The sequence below is a fragment of the Furipterus horrens genome, unplaced genomic scaffold (assembly GCF_987537825.1).
Source record: "Furipterus horrens unplaced genomic scaffold, mFurHor1.1.pri manual_scaffold_8, whole genome shotgun sequence".
NCBI lineage: Eukaryota > Metazoa > Chordata > Mammalia > Chiroptera > Furipteridae > Furipterus > Furipterus horrens.
The window spans coordinates 47,913,563-47,932,319 of NW_028327178.1; the positions used below are offsets into that span (position 1 = coordinate 47,913,563).

Sequence of the window (18,757 nt, forward strand, 5' to 3'; positions counted from 1 at the left end):
ATCTCCAAATATATTTACATAATCTACTCATTTATTTGCTGTCTCCCCTCACTAATGTAAGCTCCATGGGAACAAGTTTATTTTTAAGTTTATATTGTTCACTGCTGCATGAATAAATCAAAATACTCATACATTTAAGAGATAAAAAGAAAAACACTAAAATAAAACATCAAGTATGCTGTTGTAATGATGTTATGAGTGATCATTTTTTTTAACTTTCCACACTTTTTATTTACTAAAATAAAATTTAACTTATGTTGAAAGGATTACTATTCTGCTTAGCTAGCTCATTTCCAAGTTATTTGCTAGGGAAAAGAAATATGCAGGAACAGATAGGCTCATTATACAGATATACAACAAAAACAAGTATAAAACCTATTTTCATTAAGCCTTTTTAAAATTTCATTGTTTTAAATCAAATTACATGTTCTTAACTAAAACTGCTATCAGTGTCTTGAGACCACATTTTTATCTCCATCTTTTAATTACCATCGTTTTTCAAATGAATCAAACTTTTCCTATCTAAATTGAACACCTCCAGCTCACTGAAATTAGGATTAATTGCATTTCATCAAAATGTTCTTAAATGTATGCTCTTTTCTTTCAAACTGAACCCTTTTTTCCATTATTAATATTCAGTGAATTTTCTCTTTTAGTTTTATTACAGCTGCATGACTTATTGTTTATAATGGTCTCCAAATATGTCAGCTATATAAAATGTTTTTTTTAATTGAGTTATTAAACATTAAATTTATTTATTAGGTGGTAGTTGTAACTACTGAAAGAAAGATATTATCTTTGTGTATATGAGGGTCAATTTGTAACCTTGTCACCTAGTTGCTTGGAAGAATTCTTAATATATATGGAATATTCTGGAATCCCTCTTTTAACATGAGGACACTTAGCCTTATAGGTATTCCCATGAAAAGAGCTTTGAGGTCTATTTCTAGTCCTCCTTCCTCAATATATATCAAGGCATCCCTAAGAAGGCAAATATTGACCACACTATGGTTCCCAAGAAAGAGCCTAGAGTTTAATTAAGTTTTTATTATAACTTGGTAATAATAAGCTGAGAATAAATGTTTGCATAATAGGTACATTTAGTTTTATTAAAATAGTCATGTATTCTCATTTCTACATTTTAAGGAATTGTTTAAGATTTACTACTAGGCAAAGTCAAGCACTTTTGGAATTAGGTGATCTCATAGTCTCCATGAAAGTGCTTCTTAACCTTTCAGAACCACCAAACATTCCCACTCAACTAAAAATTAAATTGGCAGCTGTCTTCTTGCTCTAAGCAAAGTTCAAGTGGCAGGAAACCCTTGAAGCAATCTCTTTCTGGACAATTGCTTGTACGTTTCCATTCAGTGACCCAAACACGCACCATCAAGGCCCTTGTGTGAGGCCTTGACTCCTTTCTGTGTTCTCTTGACCTGAAAGAGCTCATATGTGATTATCTGGTAAAGGAAACTTGCCAAAAGATGTTTGCTTGGCTGCATTCCCAGCAGTGAAGCACATTTATGCTAAAGCAACATCTAAATGTCCAAGATAGGAAAGTTAGAGCATATGTGAGGATATTTTGCATGATTAGACCATGCCCTCATATAAGTGATCCACCATTACACTGTGTTCAGACTAAACCTGTTGGGCCTAATTATAAATGTTACAGCCTATATGTGAGGGTGGTACTCACATGGAGGAAATCCCCAGAGCTGGGCCCAAAAGGGAACTTACATTGGAAATACCCATGCATCTAGAAGCTGCTCCTAAAGAATAGTTACTAAAAAACCCAGGAAATGGAATCTGTGGTTGAGACTGCTAGTGTCTCCAGTTGTCCATTCTCTCTTCTTTTAGCCTCAGTTTAAGCTGGGCCCATGGCTCCCTAGCTAAAGACTACATTTCCTAGTTCTCTGCCAGCCACATGTGGCCATACAACTAAATTCTGGCCAATGAAATATGAGTTGAAGTGATGCATGCAACTTCTGAGTTCTGTGCCTAAACAGAAAGAGAGATTTTTTTTTCTTTCTCTTTTCCTCCATCCCCGGGCTGCACAGAAGTAGAAGCAAGGAGCACCATCATGGACCACAAATTGAAAGCCGTATGTTGAGGAGAGCAGAATGACAAGAACTAAAGACTCTAGCTCCTCAACAGCACGGAGGCTCTTTTTAAGTCCTGGGCTGTTTGCACTCACACTGTTATATGTGTTAGACATACAGTCGTATCTTGTTGAAGCCACTGTTATATTGGCCATTGTCATAGCAGTCAGACTTTTATTTCAACTAAAACAGACTAAAGGGCAAGAAATGGAAAGATAGAAAATTAGTCTATCAAACTATTTTAGTTATGTAGACATAAAAATAGAAGATAAATTAGGATCAAAAATGAGAATTTAAAAGAAAAAGTGAGGGAGTGTCTCAGCTCAGGCTGCTACAAAATGCCATACGCTGGGTGGCCTATTAACAAAAGAAATTTATTTCTCACAGTTTTGGAGACTGGGGAAGTGAAAATCGAGGTCCTGGCTGATTCAGTGTCTGGGGAGGGTCTTCTTTCTAATTTATATATTGCTATCTTCTTGCTATGTACTCACATGACAGAGGTCGGAGGGGAAGAATCAGTTCCCTGGCCTCTTCTTATAAAGGGTACTAATCCCACTCATGAGGGCTCTACCCTTATGACCTAATTACTTCCCAAAGGTCCATCTCCAAATACTAATACATTTGAAGTTAGATTTTAATATATAAATTGGAAGCTGTTGGGGAACACAAATATTCAACCCATAGTAGATGATCAAATTAAAACAAATGTTTCACAGCCAATTTTGTGAATACTGAAGATGCATCAGGGTGCTCTTTTTATATCCATCCGGGGATATAATGAGATTGAGGTAAGATCAGTGTTGTAGCTGGTGTGTCTTAGCTCTTGCCTCATGAAGTAGGACTTTGAGCTTGTACTTTAGAATAAATTTAGATTCTTTTGTGTGTCATATGGTAACAAAAATGAATGGAGTTGAGTTATTCAGCCTATGGCTAAGTAAAATATGCAGTCTTTTAATCTTAATATTTAATATTAAATGTGGATGATCTCAGGTCACTAAACTATTGATTCATAGTTGTATTGTACAATACATGTCCTATAAACAATACTTTCTTTGAATACTAACTATGCTAACACTCAATTTTTGCATTTATTTTTGGTTTACTCAATGAGATCAGAAAAACTAATCGATGATTAAGGAACTCACAGCAAAACTTGAGTGTTATTTTCAGTAGCATTTTATGCGGGGCTAATAATAATATGTTAATTATCTTTCTAATTAGTTAGATAATAATATATTAAGTGTGTAATCAGAACCAATCTGTGTACTTTTTTTTTTCAATCTTTGTACTCTTGTAAAATCCTGTGGCATTTTCTTGTGACCATGTAAGGACTAGGAAAAAGTTTTTCTTGTGTCCCAATCAAAATCTTAATGACAAAATTAATTAGAATAGAAGGATACCTAGATTTTCATTAAAATTGAGTCACTATATTAACCTTTGTGAAAATTAGGAACATAAGGTATAGTTTCTTGAATTATCTTTCATACAACAAAAAAACTGACTTCTGAGCATATACTACATTATTAAAATATGTACTTCAGTTTTAGCTTTTTCTCTGTTATAAAAGTTTCTCATGCCCCAATTAAAAACCACTGTGTGTGCTAGCTCTATTGCTATGTAGTTAACCCATATGATGGAGAAGAAAACTGATAGTACTTTTGGTTTCAAATGGCATCATGACAATAAATAGTATGAAATCATTAAACTCTAATCGAATTCCAATATCTTTAATATATTAGAAGGCACCAACTAAGCACCCTTTGGGATTCTGAGGAAGCAGTGTGCTCAAAAATACCCCTAGAAAATGGCAAAGTGTAGTATCTGCTCAGGGCAAGCCCTTCAGAGTATCTATGGCTAAAACCTGTCATGGAAAGGCATAAACTGAGGAATATTCAACTATCTAGAAGCTGCTCCTAAAGACTAGTTACTAATGAAACCAGGAAATGGAATCTGTGGTTGAGACTGCTAGTGCCTCCAGTTGTCCATTCTCTCTTCCTTTAGATTCTTCATGAAACTGTAAACAAATAATTTCAAAAATGTATTTCTATAGTCAAGAGGTGTATGTGAGACAGGTATAGGAAGTAGACATAGTGAAAAGACATCTGAGAAGTCGAAGATGGGGGAAATCTTCAAGATGGCACTGTAATTTGTCAGAGATAATCCTCTTAACTCCAGAAAGAACTGTAACCCCACACTCCCCAATGTGGCTGAGGAAGAGGTTTTGTAAAAATAATTCAGTCACAGCAGACATTTTACAAAAGGCATCTGTAGAGGACATTTATATTTAGATAAAGTCACATCTCTTGAACTGTATATATCACATGACATGTAAAATGCCACAGGAACTGAAAAACTATAGTAATAGAAATTTTGTGATAAAATCTGTATAACTGGGACTGAAAGTCTCTCGACTTTGATGACTTAAATTGAAATAACTAAAGCCAGAGGCTTAACACATTTTGTATCAAGAGGTGATAGCCATTCAATGTGGCCTAGATTGAGATGGATGTCAACTAGTATGTGATAGGGGAGGAGACCAATAAACTCTGCAGATCCAGGAAAGGGGAAAAGAAGTCCTGAAAAGGTGTGTCCCTGCCCATGTTGGCCTGAGGATTTAGCAGAGCCCTAATCAGATGCTAATGGGTAACTCCAGAACAACACCGCCATGCTTACACATTTTATATACTTTATGGTATTTACCTCCTTGTATTTGTTATACATCGTAGATTAAGTCCTTTAGTTTGCCCAAGGCTGGCTCACTTTAGGGGATGCCCTTTCAGATATTATTAAGGATAAATTTCTGTAACAGACAAAGCCATCCTTTTCATTTACTCAAGGATGTCTTTCACAGCAATTCTTAGTTCCTTCTCCTGTGTCATATACTCTCTGATGGATAATTCTCATTAGCAAAGAAATATACTTAAAAAATTTTTCCATCTTAAAACAAAAAATAAAACTTTCTATTGACCCCAACTTCTCACACAACCTATAGTTCCAATTCTTTACTCCCATCTATAGCAAAACTCCTTAAATGTTGTCTAAACTCACTGCCTCCAACTTTGTCTCCCTGTTCTCTCTTTCTCTTGTCTTTATTTTATGCAAGTGAAATTTACATAAAATTAACTATTTTAAAGTGAACAGTTAAGTGGCATTTGGTACATTCACAATGTTGTGCAACCACCACCTCTGTCTAGTTCCAAACATTTTCATTACACACATACAAAAACAAAAACAAAAAACCCACCAAAAAACCAATACCCTTTAAGGACTTCCTCCTCCTTTTTTCCTCCCCCTAGTCCCTGGCAAGCACTAATTAGCTTTTTGTCTCAATGGGTTTACATTTGATATATATTTATATAAATGGAATTATATAATGCATGGCCTATTGCACCTGGGTTCTTTCGTTTAGCATTGTAATTTTAACACTCATCCACATTGTAACATATATTGCTATATTATTCTTTTTTATGGCCAAATAATATTTCATTGTACAGATATACCACATTATTTATATATTCATTCATTGATGAACACTAGGGTTGACTCCACCTTTTGGCTATTGTGAATAGTTCTGCTGTACATTGATGTAGTTTTTGCTTAAACATCTGTTTTCAGTTTGGGCATATATCTAGCAATTCAGTTTCTGAGTCATATAATGATCCTATGTTTAAGTTTTTGAGGAACTGGCAAACTTTTCTACAGCGTCTGAACCATTTTTCACTCCCAATACCAGTATATGAGGGTTCCAATTTCTCCACATCCTGGCCAGCACTTGTTATTTTCTGCTTTTGTTGTTGTTGTTATAGCCATCCTAGTATGTATGAAGTGGTACCTTTATGAAGTTTGTATTTGTATTTTACTAATGACTAATGATATTGAGAATCTTTTCATGATTCTTGACCATTTATATATCATTTTTGAAGAAATGTCTATTTAAGTCCTTTGCTCATTTTTCATTGGCTCTTTAGTTGTTGTTGAGCTGTAAGAGTTCTTTATATATTCTATATTAAGTCCTTATCAGATATGTAATTTGCAAATATTTTCTTCCATTCTGTATGTTGTATTTTCACTTTTTTGATTATGTCCTTTAATGTACAAAGGTTTTTAAATTTTGATGATGAATTCAGCTCTGCCTATTTTTCTTTTGTTGCTCCTGCTTTTATTTTTCATATTTAAAAATGATTTCTAAATCCAATGTAATAAAGATTTCCCCCTATATTTTCTTCTATGGGTTTCATGAGTTTAGCTCTTACATTTAGGTCATTGATACATTTTGAGTTAATTTTTATATATTGTGTGAGATAGGGATCCAGCTTTATTCTTTGGCATATCAATATCCAATCATCCAGCACTAACTGCTAAAAAGACTATTCTTCTTCCATTGAATGGTCATGGCACCCATGTTGAAAATCAATTGACCATGTGTGTGAGGGTTTTTATCTGGACTCTCAATTCTGTTCTATTGGTCTATATGTCTGTCTTTATTCTGGTATCATATTGTTTTAATTACTATAGATTTGTAGTCAATTTTGAAAAGAAAAATTGTGTGGGTTTTCCAAGTTTGTTTTTCTCTTTAAAAATTATTTTTGGCTGTCCTAGCTGGGTGGATCACTTGCTTGGATTGTCATCTTGTGCACCAAAAATGTTGTGGGTTCAATTTCTGGTCAGGGCACATACCTAGGTTGCAGATTTCATCCCTGATTGGGGCACATACAGGAGGCAACCAATTCATGTTTCCCTAACACATTGATGTTACTCTTTCCCTCTCTCCCTAAAAATTAGGTGAGGATTGAAAAATTATTTTGGCTGTTTAAGACCCCTTTGATTCCATATGAATTTGAAAATTGGCTTTTGCTTTTCTGCAAACAAAGAAGTTACTATAACTTTGGGAAGGATTGCAATGAATCTACAGATTGTTTTGGGTAATATTACCATCTTAATAATATTGTCTTATAACTAACATTTCCATTTATTTAGTTATTTAATTTCTCTCAGAAATGTTTTAAGTGTACAAGTTTTTCACTTCCTTGATTGAAAATTTTATGAACATTTTATTCTTTTTAAAAGATTTTATTTATTTATTTGTAGAAAGAGGGGAAGGGAAGGAGAAAGAAAGGGAGAGGAACATCCAGATGTAAGAGAAACATCATCAGTTGCTTCTAGTATGTTCTCCTGACCAACCAGAGATCAAACCCTCCAATCAGGCATGTGCCCTGACTAGGAATCAAACCAGCGACCTTTCACCTTACTGGATGACATCCAAGCAACAGTCACACTGGTCAGGGCTAAATATTATATTCTTTTAGATTCTCTTGTAAATAAATATTTTTCTTAATTGTGTGTTTTGTATTATTCTTTGCTGCTGAATACAAAAAGATTTTTACATGTTAATCTTGTTTCTTCAATTTTGTTGAATATATTTAGTAGCTCGAGCAGAATTTAGTGTGTGTGTGTTTGTGTGTGTGTGTTATTTAGAATATTCTAAATATAAGATTGTGCTATCTGCAAATAGAACTAGTTTTACTTCTTCCTAATTTAAATAGATTGTATATTTTTATCTGTTTAATTGCCCTGGCTAGAACTTCCAGTAAAGTGTTAAAAAGCAATGGTGAAAGTGGACATCACTATCTTGTTTCTGAACTTAGGGAAAAGGTTGTCAGCCTTTCACCTATGTTTATGATATTAGCTGTGGGTTTTTAAATATATACCCTTTATCATTTTTAGAAAGTTTCCTTCTATTCTATGAAAAGCTGATGGATTTTTTTTTCAAATGCATTCTCTGCATTCGTTGACATAATTATATGTTTTTTTTCTTTTATTCCATTAATGTGGTGTGTTATATTGATTGACTTTATTATGGAGAACCATATTTGAATTCTGGGCATAAATCCCACTTGGTCATGGTGTATAACCCTTTTAATATGCTGTTGAATTCATTTGAGTAGGTTTTTTTTTTTTTTGAGAGTTTTAGCATCTATATTGTTAATATATATTTGTCTATAGTTTTCTTTCCTTATAATGTCTTTGGTATCCCAGTAATGGTGACTCCATAGAATGAGTTAAGAAGTTTTTGCTTGCCCTGAATGGTGTGGCTGAGTGGGTTGGGCATCATTCTGCAAACCAAAAGGCTGCCAGTTCAATTTCCAGTCAGGACACATGCCTGAGTTGTAGGCAAGGTCCCCAGTTGGGGGCATGTGGGAGGCAGCTGATTGATATTTCTCCAGCACATCAATGTTTCTCTCTCCCTTGCTTGCCCTTCTCTGAAAATAAATAAATAAATAAATAAATAAATAAATAAATAAATAAATAAATAAATAAATAAAAGTTTTTAAAAAGAGAGTTCACTCCTGTTCTATAGTCTGAAAGAGTTTGAAAAGTATTGATGTTAGACTTCCAGTCAAGATGGAGGCATAGGTAGACATGCTTCACTTCTTTGTGCAACCACAAAAAGGGATGACAATTAAATCTCAAAACAAATAACACCCAGAACTATCAGAAAATCAAACTGTATGGAAATCTGACAACCAAGGATTTAAAGAAGCCACAGTCATCCAGATGGGTAGGCGGGGAAGAGACATGGAGTTGAGGCATACAGGTAAGGAGATTCAGTGTGGTGCAGATAGGTGGCAGTAGTGTAGGAACAGGCACAGGTGGTCTCACACTCATGCGTGGTGGATAAAAATTGGGAGGGAGCCCTCGCTGGTATAGCTCAGTGGATTGAGTGTTGGCCTGTGAACCAAAGGGTCACTGGTTTGGTTCCCAATCAGGGCACATGCTTAGGTTGCAGCCCAGGTCCACAGCTGGGAGCTTTGGAGAGGCAAACACACATTGATGTTTCTCTCCCTCTCTTCAACCCTCTATTCCCTTTTCTCTAAAAATAAATTAATAAAATATTTATTTATTTATTTATTTATTTATTTTTTACATAAACAATTTTATTTACATAAAATCAGGGACAGACCCTTTAAACCCCACTCAAAAATATGGAACGCTTCACGAATTTGCGTGTTATCCTTGCGCAGGGGCCATGCTAATCTTCTCTGTATCGTTCCAATTTTAGTATATGTGCTGCCGAAGTGAGCACAAATTAATAAAATATTTAAAAACATTGGGAGAGGCCCTGGCTGGTGTGGCTCAGTGGATTGAGTGCTGGCTTATGAACCAAATTGTTACTGGCTCGATTCCCAGTCAGGGCACATGCCCATGCCTGGGCTGTGTGCCAGGTCCCCTATTGGGGGTGTGCAAGAGGCAACAAATTGATGTTTCTCACTTTGATGTTTCTCTCCTTCTCTGTATCCCTCCTTTTCCCTCTCTCAACAAATAAATAAATAAAATCTTTAAAAATTTTTGGGAGGGATACCTTGGGAGCAAGCAATCCCAGCCCCAAGCCAGATTGCATGTCGCAGGATAACAGCACCAGGAAGATAAATACCTATAATTTCTGGCTATAAGAACCAGTGGGGGTTGGGGCAGCAGAAGAAATTGCCAGATTTTCAGAAAACTTCGCTTAAAGGACCAACATGGTCTTAAAATATATGTAATCCCACCCACTCTGGGATTCAACACCAGGACAACATCTGGAAGGATACCAGTTGCATATAGGAAGTGGGTGAAGTGACTGGAAATGGGGTGAGTGCTGGGAAAACTTCCAGAAGTCAGACAGTGGTACAGTACCCTCTCTGAGTCCTCTGCCTACACAAAGCCACAAAGCCACAAAGTGGTGAAGCAGGTTGCCCTATCCTGGTGAATACCTAAGGCTCTACCCCACACAATTTATAGGTGTCTTTTACACAGAGTCAAAGAAGCTCTACCTAATATACAAAAGCAAACACAGGGAGGTTGCCAAATTGAGGAGACTAGAAATATGGCCCAAAGGAAAGAACAGAATAAAACCACAGGTAAAGAACTAAATGGAGTGGTGATAGCCAACCTATCAGATGTAGAGTTCAAAACACTGGTGATCAGGATGCTCAAAGAACTCATTGAGTATAGCAGCAACATAAAGAAAGAAATGAAGGTTACAGAGTGAAATAAAGAAAAATCCACAGGGACAAACAGTGAAGGGAAGGAAGCCAGGATTCAAATCAATGATTTGGAACATAAGGAATAAATAAACAGTAAACAAGAACAGAAAAAAGAAAAAGAATTCAAAAAAATGAGGATGGTGTAAGAAGATCCTGCGCTATCTCCAAAAGTGTCAACATCCGAATCATAGGGATGCCAGAAGGAGAAGAGGAATGGAAATTGAAAACTTGTTTGGAAAATAATGAAAGGAAACTTCCCTAATTTGATGAAGGAAATAGACATACAAATCGAAGAAGCGGAGTCCCAAACAAGTTGGACCCAAAGAGGACCACACTAAGACACATTATAATTAAAATGCCAAAAGTTAAAGATAACAAGAGAATCTTAAAAGCAGCAAGATAAAAGCAGAGAGTTAAAAAAATAAAATAAAATAAAATAAAAGCAGAGAGTTACCTACAAAGGAGTTCCCATAAGACTATCAGCGGATTTCTCAAAAGAAATTTTGCAAACAAGAAGGGACTGGTAAAAAGTACTTAAAATGATGAAAAGCAAGGACCTACAACCTAGATTACTCTATCCAGCAAAGCTATCATTTAGAATGGAAGGGCAGATGAAGTGCTTCCCAGAGAAGGTAACGCTAAAGGAGTTCATCATCACCAAGCATTACTACATGAAATAATAAAGGGACTTATTTTTTAAAAAGATCAAAACTATGAACATTAAAAAGACAACAAATTCACAGCTATCAGCAACTGAATCTAAGAAACAAACAAACAAACACGAAGCAAACAGCCAAAACAGGAACAGAATCATAGGTACAGAGATTATTCAGAGAGTTATCAGCTGGGAGGGGGAAGGGGAAGAATGGAGGAATGGTGCAGGGATTAAAAAGCATAATTGGTAGGTATGAAATGGACAGGAGAATGTTAAAAACAGTATAGGAAATGGAGAAGCCAAAGAACTTACATTCATGACCCATAGACATGAACTAAGGGGGATGGAATTGCTGGAGGGAAGAGGGTATTGGGTGGAGGGGGACAAAGGGAAAAAGTGGAACAACTGTAATAACATAATCAATAAAATATACTAAAAAAGAAAAGGAAAGGATTGATGTTAATTCTTCTCTAAATATTTGATAAAATTCATCGGTAAAGCCACCCAGTCCTTGCCTTTTTGGTTGAGAGGCTTACCAGTTAAATTTCATCTGGGCCAGTTTTGGTAGTTTGTTTGCTTCCAGAAATTTATCTATATCATGTAGATTATCCAAATTTTTGTGGTGTGATTATCCATTATAATTTCTTAGCATCTTTTGTGTTTCTGTAAGGTTGGTAATAAGGCTTCCACTTTCCATTCTAATTTTAGTTACTTACATCTTCTTTCTTTTTTTCCTCTTCGTCTAGCTAAAGGATTGTTAATTTGTTGAGATATTTAAGGAACCAACTTTGCTTTTGATATCTCTATTGATATTCTATTCTCTATTTATTTTAGCTCCACTGTTAACATTTATTACTCTTTCCTTTTACCATATTTGGGGTTAATTTGCTCTTTTTAAGTTTCTTACAGTATAAGTTAAGTTACTGATTTAAGGTCTTTCTTCTTTTTAAATATATGAACTTACACCTGAAACTGTCCTCTTAGTACTGCTTTCACTTTATCCCATAAGTTTCGATGAGTTGTGCTTTGTTTTCATTTGTCCCTTATGACTTCTCTCACCATTGGTTATTTTAAGGGTGTGCTATTTATTTCTACTTATATGTTAATTTTCCAGTTTGATTTCTGCTCTTGATTTCTAGCTCACTTCATTGTGTTCCAAGAAGATATTTTGTATGATTTCAATCTTTTGAAACTCACTGAGATTTATTTTGTGGCCTTACATATAGTCTATCCTGAGGAATGTTGCTTATACACTTGAAAATGTGTATTTTGCTATTTTTGGTAGAGTGTTCAGTCCATGTCTGTAAGGTATATTGGTTTATAGTGTCATTCAAGTGCTCTGTTTTCTTATTAATCTTCAGTCTAGTTGTTCCTATTCACTATTTAAAGTGTGGTATTAAGTATCCAAATATTGTAGAACTGTCTTTCTTTAATTCTTCAGTTTTGGCTTCATATATTTGGGGACTCTATTGTTGTGTTTATGTGTTTATATCTTCTTGATAGATTGAAATTTTAATCAAAATGTAATGTCCTTAGTTATCTTTTATAAACTTTTTTGACTTTAAGTATATTTTTTCTGATATTAATAGAGGTACTTCTGTTTTCTTTTGCTTACCATTTGCAGAGAATATATTTTTCTATATTTTTACCTTAAACATTTTATCTTTTATCTTGTCAGTTTCTTGTCAACTTGATTTAAGTGAGTCATGTTTTATTCATCCAATCTGCTAATCTCTGTCTTTTGATTGGAGAGTTTAATTTATCTACATTTAAGTAATTACTGATAAGGAATGATTTAGGTCTCTTATTTAGATCTCTTTTCTGTATGTCTGGTTTTTTGTTCCTCAATTCCCATTTTACTGCCTTATTAAAATTTGGTTTAATTTTTTTAGTATGCCATTTTGATTCTCTTCTTTTCCTTTTTATATCTTTTTTGTTTATTTTTTTAGTGGTAACTATAGGATTGAAATTAACATCTTTAACTTATAACAGCCTACTGTGAATGGTAATTTAGTTTCAATAATCTACAAATACCCAACTCCTGTACATTTTCATCTCCCCCCCTTATATTGCCAAAGAGTACATCTTTATATTATGTATTTACCTATGTATTTATATTATTGTATTTATTTAAGGTTATATGTTTTTGTGCTCATTAATATAGATTTATAATTTTCATGAATTTGCCTTTTAAATCATATAATTTAAAAAAATGAGAAGTTACAAACCAAAGTATATTAACACTGGTTTTTCTATTTACAAATGTAGTTATCTTAATCAATAAGTTAGAGGAAACAAAGGCAAGCACCTTGCATTAGTTTCTCAGGTAGCCCTAGATGGGTTAGAATAGACAAGCACAGTTCTTTGACAATAAGTTCTACTCTTCTCCTCCAGAGCCAAGGACTAGAGTCCCACACCTGGAATACGGGCTGTGGTCTTCTAGACTGCTGCCATGTTGAGTTGGGGACAAAGACAATTAAAAACACACAAAATTTTCCTACTGTTTTTAAGTTGCCTTTTTCTTAATTCAGGTTTCTCTTGGTTGTTGTACATCTTTGTCTATTCCCTAGAATTCTGACAAAGTTGATCCTGACAGTGTTTGCTTGGTTGTTTGATATTTCTGTGAAGGAGTGGATCTTGGAGCTACCCATCGTACCATTTTTGCTCCTTATTCTCTTTTAAAGCATGTACTTTAAGCCCTCTCCAACGGACTTGATGGGTCACATTCCCCCAGGACCCCCTCACCCACATTTCCCACACCCCCCCTGAGGGAAGAAGCAACTTCATGCTTGTTTGCTCATTGCTGTCAAAAACAGTCACATGCTTGCTCTAGGTAACAGTAACGTACACAGAACCCTTACTTCTAACCTTGGGGTTCACTTCTAGGCCCTCCTCCAAGTAGCTATCAGAATTAAATACCTCTGACTCAGATTATTTCAGTTGGATCCCAAAGCATAATTCTTATACGTTATCTACTTTCCTTATAAAAGGCATTCGCATCCCTATACTACCTTGCACATTTACTCTGTTGATTGTATTCTTCACTGCACCCCATCTCCTCCTAGCACGTTCCTTTTGCTTTCTGGAACCCCTACATAAGGATCAGCAAATTCCTCCAACCCTTCTCTAAACATTCCCTCTATCACTTGGCCCTAATTGAACCCTGTCTGTCCTCTGGAGGCAGTAATTCCTTTCAGTCCTCTCAAACAGAGGCGTTTGCACTCAAACTATTTAAAGTTTGGGAGTCAGAATAAGTGCCCCTCCATATTCCTCACTATCACTTTCCAACCACAGTTCTCCATTTGTCTTTTATTTCAGATTTATAAAATTTAATTTTTAAAAGAAATAGGGTTCTTGGCCAAAAATTCAAATCAGGTGTGCATTTGAAAGTAACACTTTTTTAACCCAGAATCCAGCTCCCCCCAGCCATCCATCAGCATGTACATGTATGTGTACTCCACATAGGAACAGGTACACCTGGTTACATGTATGCACATATACAAATAGACTGATACCTGCATCCTTATGCAAGCATGTACACATGTAGACACAAGGACACACGTCCCATCTGCACACGTAATTATGTACACACATGTATATGCATGCTCACATGTTTGTTTTTATAAAATGAGATCAATCTATTCATACTTTTAGTTTATCAGTAAACTTTTGTGAAGTATTATATATGTGTAGAAAAGTTCCCAAATCAGCTTGATGAATTATCTTAAAGCGAATACACACATTTAACACTCCTCTGCTACTTAACACTACATTGTGTATATCTTCCCAATTGACTCAAATTTCAAACTCACTCTATATAGCAGGTCCATTCTAGGTGTGAATGTATAGTTTATTCAACTAGGCCTGGATCTTTAGGCCTTTTGCAATGATTATCCACGTGCATGTCTTCTAGGTCACATTTATGAGCATATCTGAAAGTGGAGATTCTGGATTCCTTCACTGTCTTATGCCAATGTCTCCACAAGTTCCCTTACCAGTCTCTCATTGGTTGTTGGAGAAACTGTGGCCTACCGGCTGTAAGGCCTCCACTTGGCCTTTGTCATCTCAGAGCTCTGTCACCCCCACAAATGTGCATGTGCTCAGCTTTGTGCCAGCCTCTCTCACCGTCACCCCAACCTATAGAAGAGCCACCAATGAACTTTATAGTGATACTGCTGCCCCCTCATCAGTGTGGGCAGGATGGCCTTAATGAATGGGTGTCCTTGGAATTCTCCTGTGGAACCTAATCCTCAGGGAAACTTCTGGATTCATAATATATGCATTCTAGCCTGACCACATCCCTCAGACTCTTAATCTCTTTTACCTTCTGCCAGGGCAACTCAGACATATCCAGTTCACTTAAAGTTGGCCATCACTTTCTCCAGGCTTCAGAGAACTCCCCTTGTAGCAAGTTTGCTCATCTCCTGCCAGATTTAGTGAATAAAAATGCAGGATGTCCAGTTAAATTTGACTTTCAAATAAGCAACAAATACTTTTAAACATAAGTATGTCACAAATATTACATGACATATACTTTTATTTTATCTGGCAACCCTCGCTGGTGTCTTTGCCAGTGTCTTCAGTCCTCTGCTCCCCAAAGTGTTCCCAAGTCAATAGATTCCTGCTTTTCCAGTCTTATATTCTGTCCCCCTTGATCAAGTATCCTCCAAATCCCATACCAGGGGCTTTCCAGGTTATTGCAGTTCCTTCCATGTATATTGTCTTTCTCCCTTTATCAGGTCCAGTACATCCCCAGGCAAATTAGGCTGGAATTTAGCCATAATTATCAGCCCGAAGGCTAGGAGAAGTGGCAGGAACGCTGATTGCTTTTTTGAGGAAAGACCTCTGCAACATCTTCAAGCACAAGGAGTCATTGGCTCTTTCTGGGGAAGGTTTGCCTCCTGTGCAGGTTCTGAGGGTTTGGGTGGTCTGCAGAGGTAGCAGCTTCTAGAATGTGCATCCAGGTATTCCATTCCACATTTCAAAATCCCAGGCTTTGCCAGCCAAGGCCCTCACTAATGGTGTGCTGGTAAGTGTTTAACAACCAGCTCTCAAAAAAGGAGGAGAAAAATCCCTCAAATCATAACGTTTGCTGATATTCATGGTATAAATATTCTACCATGGCTGATTTCAAGCTATCAATATGATGTAATTGAACATGGAGCTCTGAAGGCATACTAATAACCATGAACTAGGAAGAGTTAAGGACCAGCATAACGCTGTCACTGCCCAAAGCACATGACTTTGGATGAGCATTTAAACATCTCTGGAGCACTGTGACTCTATCAGGACTGGTGTCTGTTGAACAGTTGTGTCCACTCTTCTGTTGCAGGAGATAAGGGCCTGTTTGTAAGCTACTGAAGAGGCCATCTGCCTCACACTTAGCTTGCTAATGTCTCTCAGTCTCCCATTATCTGTCTATAGAGCAGTGATACAACTTCACAGTAACCAGACTATTCTGCCATCCTTGTAGGCATATTTTCCAAGTACCTGAATAATTTCACCTACAAGGGTTTTCTCTTTTTCTGGCACTTTCCCTAAGTCATTGCCAATAAAATCTTTAGCAATTGGGCCATGCTGGGCTAGAGACTACCTTCATCTCACATAATACTCAGATTTTTGCCCACTGGGAGGTAAATAAACCAGCCTCCAAACCCAATCTTACTGTCTATGAATATATATAACTCACAAAGTGATTACCCAATAAATCTAGTACACAGCTGACACCATACATAGTTATTGTAATATTATTGACCATGTTTTCTATGCTGTACTTTGTATCCTATGACTATTCTTTGACTACCAATGTGCACTTTTTAAAAAAGATTTTTAAATTTATTTTTAGAGAGAGGAGAAGGAAGGAAGAAAGAGAGGGAGAGAAGCTAAATGGTTGCCTCTCACACACTCCAACCCAGGATCTGGCCTGCAACCTAGGCATGTGCCCTGACTGGAAATCGAATCGGCAACCTTTCAGGCCGCAGGATGACACCCAACCCACTGAGCCACACCATGTGTACTTCTTAATTCTGTCACCTTTTTCACCCATCCCCTCAACACCCCTCCCATCTGGCAACCATCAAAATGTTCTTTTTATCTATGAGTCTGTTTCTGTTCTGTTTGTTCATTTTGTTTGGTTTATAGATTCTACATATAAGTGAAATTATCTGGTATTTGTCTTTATCTGTCTGACTTATTTCACTCAGCATAATACCCTCTAAGTACATCCTTGTTGCAGATGTCAGGATTTCATTCTTTTTCATGGCTGAGTCATATTTCATTTTATATATGCACCACTTCTTAATTCATTTATTTATTGATGAACACTTAGTTTGCTTACATATCTTGACTATTATAAATAATATTGCAATGAACACATGGATGTTTTAAAGTCTATTTTGTGTAGTATAAGTATTGTTTCTTCCTTCCTTCCTTCCTTTTCTTTCTTTTCTTTCTCTCATTCGTTCTTTCTTTCTTTCTTTCTTTCTTTATTTCTTTCTTTTGTTTTCCTTCTTTCTTCCTTTCTTCCTTCCTTTATTTCTTTCATTTCCATTTTCATGAAATATCTTTTTCATCCTCTTGCTTCCAGTCTGTGTGTGTCTTTTGATCTGAAATTAGTTTCCTGTAGACAACATATGTAAGGATCATATTTTGTTATTTATTCAGTCACCATATATGTCTTTTGATTGGAGGATTAAATCCATTTATATTTAAAGTTATTATTAATAGGTATGTATTTGTTGCCATTTTATTATTCATATATTTTATTCTTTTTTTTTTCTTATTCTTTGTAAAGAAGACCCTTTAACATTTCTTGTAATACTGGTTTGGTTGTGATGGGCTCCTTTAGCTTTTCTTTGTCTGGGAGGCTCTTTATCTGTCCTTTGAGTCTACATGATAGCTTTGCTGGGTAGAATAATCTTGGCTATAGCTCTTTGCTTTTCATCGCTTTGAATATCTCATGCCAATCCCTTCTGGCCTGCAAATTTTCTGTTGAGAAATCAGAGGACAGTCTTATGGGAGCTCTCTTACAGGTAAGTGCTTCTCTCATGCTGCTTTTTAAAGTTCTCTGTCTTTAAGCTTTGGGATTTTAATTATGATGTGTCTTGGTGTAGGTCTCTCTTTCAGGTCTTCTCGTTTGGGACTCTCTGCATTTCCTGGATTATATATCTGTTTCCTTCACCAGGTTAGGGAAGTTTTCTGTCATTACATTTTCAAATAGATTTTAAATTCTTTGCTCTCTCTCTTCTTCTTCCAGCACCCCCATATTGCAAATGTTGGAATTCTTGAAGTTGTCCCAGAGGCTCCTTAAACTACCCTCATTTTTTAAAAATGCTGTTATGATTGGTTGTTATTTGCTGCCTTATCTTCCAAATTGTTGATTTGATCCTCTGTGCCATCTACTGTTGATTCTCTGTAATGTATTCTTCATTTTAGTTAACACTGTCTTCATTTCTGACTGGTTCCTTTATACATTTTCTATCTCCATTTTTATGTTTTCTATCTCTTAATTAAAGTACTCACTAAGTTTATCTACTCTTCTCCTAAGTTCATTGAGCATCCTTATAACCAGTGTTTTGAACTCTGCATTTGGAAGATTGCTTGTCTCTATTTTGTTTAGTACTTTTTCTGGCATTCTATTTTGTTCTTTCATTTGGGACATATTTCTTTATCTCTTAATTTTTGCTGCCTCCCTCTGTTTGCTTATATGTATTAGGTTGAGTCGCTATGTCTCTCAATCTTGGAAGAGTGGCTTTATGTAGTAGGTGTCTTATAGGGCCCAATGGTACAGCCTCTTCTGTCTGGGAGTTCCATGTGTGCTCCTTGTGTGGGCTATGTATACCCTCCCATTGTGGCTGAGTCTTGATTGCTGTTGGCACATGAATGGGAGGGACTTACCCCCAAGCTAATTTTCTATGAGGACTGGGAGCAACCACAATGGAAGATCTGCCTTACAGGGGCCAACTCCATGCAGCAAGATTTGC

The 18,757-nt window shown here is 36.1% G+C and overlaps 1 non-coding gene across 1 annotated transcript; it reads right to left on the bottom strand.

Moving 5' to 3' along the window:
- Positions 1-9,073: 9,073 nt before the first annotated feature.
- LOC150002863 (U6 spliceosomal RNA) lies at positions 9,074-9,180 on the bottom strand. The gene has a single exon (XR_016512917.1). It is a non-coding gene; the product is annotated as a U6 spliceosomal RNA (small nuclear RNA).
- Between the last annotated feature and the right edge of the window lie 9,577 nt (positions 9,181-18,757).